We start from the raw sequence: 4,211 nt of genomic DNA, 5'->3' as shown, positions 1-4,211 counted from the left end.
ATATATATATATATATATATATATATATATATATATATATATATATACACACACACACACACACACACACACACACACACATACACACACACAAACATACATGTGTATACATATGTAAATGTATGCATGTGTATACATGTGTGTTAGAGAGAGAAAGAGAGTGTATATGAATGTGCACATATATTCACGCATTAATTACATTTGTGCATGCAAGTGCCAGTTTGTGGGGAAGGGCATTTTACTTTATGTTCATGAAATATGACACTGTGTACATTTGCATATATATGTATGTATAAATGTATATATATATACACATACACATATACATATATATACATACACATACACACACACATATACATATGCTTTTCTTTCTTTGTAATTGTGTATGTATGTGTATGTAACTATTTTTAAAGACTGACCATCAGTATGTCTTTGTGTGTATGCCACGTGTACACTGTGTGTACGTGTGTGTGTGTGTGTGTGTGTGTGTACGTGTGTGTGTGTGTGTGTGTGTGTGTACGTGTGTGTGTGTAAAGAAACGGAGGGAATGTGAAAGTATATTTTGAATATTTAATAAGCTTATGTCATGTCATCAATGAATTTTTAGGAAAATCAAATAAGGGAAACAAATGACTTATCAGAAACAGTCAGAAAAAGAAAACAATGGTTGAGGTTGGGGCAGAGAAAAGCTTAAGAGACCCACCACTGTATATGGGCAATATATTCTTAAGAAGTTTGCTTCCCAACCACATGGTTCCAGGTTTGGTCCCTCCATGTGACACCTTGGGTAAGTGTCTTCTACAATAACCACAGACCAACCAAAGCCTTGTGAGTGGATTTGGTAGACAGAAACTGAAAGAAGCCCATCGTATATATCTCCTTCATCATCATCTCATCATTATCATAATCATTTAACATCCATTTTCCATGTTGGCATGTTGGATGGCTTGACAGGAGTAGGCCAGCTAGGGAGCTGTCCAAACTCCAGTTGTCTGTTTTGATATGGTTTCTACAGTTAGATACCCTTCCTAATGCCAACTACTTTACATGTGCATGTTTTTGTGTCTGTGTTTGTCCCCCACTATCGCTTGATAACTGGTGTTGGTGTGTTTATGTTCTTGTAACTTAGCAGTTTGGCAAAAAGAGGTCGATACAATAAGCACCAGGCTTAACAAAAAAATAAGTACTGGGGTCAATTCATTTGACTAAAAATTCTTCAAGGCAGTCTCCCAGCATGGCTGCAGTCTAATGACTGAAACAATTAAAAGATATAAATACTCTGAACTGTGTGACAATCTTATTATCTTAATTTCAGACATCTTCCAATAATGCTGCTTCCTCTATTGATCCAACCAATATTAATTCTGCCATAATTAATATTTTATGTGATTCTGTCATTCCTGAAGTGAACACACCAAACCAGGGATGGCTGTTAGTACATAGTATATTGTGTTTTTCTTAGAAATTGATTTATTTTCCAAAATGAAAGTGGAAGGAGTTCTGGTTTAGGTCTTTTATTATAATTTCATTTATATCTAAGGTGTTTAATATAAGTATTATATCCATCCTAGTACCTGACTGATATTTTATTTTATTAACCTTGGAAAGATGAAAGGTAAAGTTGACCTCAGCAGAATTTGAACTCATGATCACAACTGAATACATGACATTTTAACAGACACTGCAGTGGTAGGACAGTAAATTCTGCCAATTCACTACCCTACCACTGACTTTATAGCAATGTGGGACAAAAAAGTTGGTGTTGGGGAGACACAGTTTGACAGAACCATAAAATATTTGACAAATTCCTTAAATATTCCATCACACATCATTACATTCTGATTTTGAATCCTACCAAGGTAAACTTTGCCTTTCAGTCCTTTCATTCTTCCAGAGTTTCTAAAATAAGATTCCACTCAAATACTAGGGTTGATTTAATTAACTACACTGAAACCCTTAAATCTGTGGCCTTGTACATTGTCATAAATCAATGTTCACTGCTCTGAGTAAACATTGATTTGACAGAGCAGTATTTCATTTCCTTCACCAATCTTAGAAACCACCTAAGATAAATTTTACATGTCATCTTCTCTCTTGCGTGATTAAAATGACAATAAAGTACTGGCAACATGCCAAGGTGGACTGTGCTTACTCTAACTGTACCTCTCAATATGATCCTATGTCTAAGAAGGGGTGAACAGCATCAGTTAGAGATGTAGTCGAAAATGGTATTTACTATGTCACAATTTCGCAAACATACTCAATGGCTGAAAACAAGATTCTATATGAGAAGTGAAAGCTAGATATGTGTGTGTATGTGTAATATAACAACAGTAGTTATAAGTACAATCCCATGGTGGTAGTAAAATGTAGTGTGACTGCTGATGAAACTGTAAAAACTCTTAAAACAGGCATTGCCCAGTTTGTCTTTCTTTTACTATAGATAGATTCTTTATAAATACGTCAGATGGTTATGTTTCTCTTAATGTTACATGTATTGAATTGTTTAAGTGGTCTCCAACCATTTTTATACCACAGACTGACTTCATGCTGGACAATCCTTTTGCAGACTGGTAGCGGCACATATGTGCAATTTAAGTGCATTTCAATAAAGAAAGCAACAATAAAAAGAGAAATTTATTAAAGGGAAGAAAAAGTGTATAATCTTTTGACTCATGTCTGGGCTCCAGCCCAACCACACACTTGTGTGCTTAGTTTCTTTAAATCAATACCTATTACACTATTATCAAATCAATATCAACTCACTATAATATAGAATCAGTGGGAGCCCTATGCTTGTTTCCCTGAAACTAGATGGTCCCATCTGGGAGTGATGGGAGACAATGACACTCAAAGTGTGTTCCTTATGTCTAGTCTACTTCATAATTTTGTTTTGGTTATTGTCATTGCAGAAAACCCTGATGTTAGAAAAGGAAGCAGAGCTTTCAGTGTTTTTGCGGTCAGGATATTCTGTCTTGACTTTAATCCAGAATGCAAGGAGGTTTGCTGTTGTCTCAAATATACTTTTAAGGCCACCATCATTTGTATTGGCAACCAGCTGATCTTCTTCTATCAGGGTTAAAATTGATTCACCTGACTTGTTCACAAACAGATTGCAGATTGATTTCTTTCCTGTTCAGAGGTCTTTTGTGGTTGGAAAGTAATGTTCAAACACTTTTGAAAACTGGTACAGGTGATCACACACTCACTCAGTGAATGAAGGCCTGGGTTCAGTCTCTTCCATAATCCTTTCCAATGTGTGAAACATCAAAAATTCCAGTGTTCATATGCCGTTTCTATAATTTAAGTTTGGCTTTGAATGCAGTAATCTTATCTGCTGACTTGAAAACCTTGGTCATTTCCCCCTGAAGTGAGAGATTTAGAGCTGATTAAATATGTCATACAGGTAAGCAAGTGTTGCAATCCATTTGGTGTTATTGAAATGCATTGCCAGTGGAGTCTTCTTTTCTAAAACAAATATCTGAAGTGGCTCTTGTAACTCAAAAATCTCTAGCTAGTGATTTGCCTTTAGAAAGCCATCTGACTTCTGTGTACATGAGAAAATTTTTGTTCTGCATCCATCTCCTCACAAAGCTGCTCAAACAGGCACGAGTTAAGAGCATGTATCTTAATGTAGTTAATAACTTTAATCACATCTTGCAAAACGCTATTAAGCTTGGGTAACATCTTTCAGTTTGACAGCATTTTTCTCTGAATGACGCAGTGCATAGACTCACTTTTGGAAGCAACTTCCTTGATCCATGTTCTAAGACCAGAAAGCCATCCAGTCATCGCAGCCACTTGGTCCATACATATATCAACACAAAATGACCAATTAAGTTTTCCTGATATGTAATCGTTCAAGGATTTGAATAGTTTTGTAGCTGTAGTGTTAGTTGGTAAAACAGTGCACATCTTCCTGAAAAATATAACGTGCAAAAACAAGCAATATTGCCTTGTTGTCAACACTAGTAGATTCGTCTACCTGAATTGTGTACCACGGTGACTCATTAATACTTTCTAACTACTGTACTTTGACATCCTCTGCTACTTCATTAATTTGCCTTGTTACAGTGCTAGCTGAAAGAGCAATGTTTGCAACCTTTTTAGCTGCTTTCTCTCTGAAAATTTCACTGCAAATGTCCTTAACAGCAGGCAAAATCAACTTTTCACCAATAGTGAAGGGTTTTTTGGCTTCAGTAATGTGG

This window comes from Octopus bimaculoides, chromosome 10 (genome assembly GCF_001194135.2).
Source record: "Octopus bimaculoides isolate UCB-OBI-ISO-001 chromosome 10, ASM119413v2, whole genome shotgun sequence".
Classification (NCBI taxonomy): domain Eukaryota; kingdom Metazoa; phylum Mollusca; class Cephalopoda; order Octopoda; family Octopodidae; genus Octopus; species Octopus bimaculoides.
Note: the sequence above shows the minus strand (reverse complement) of the source record.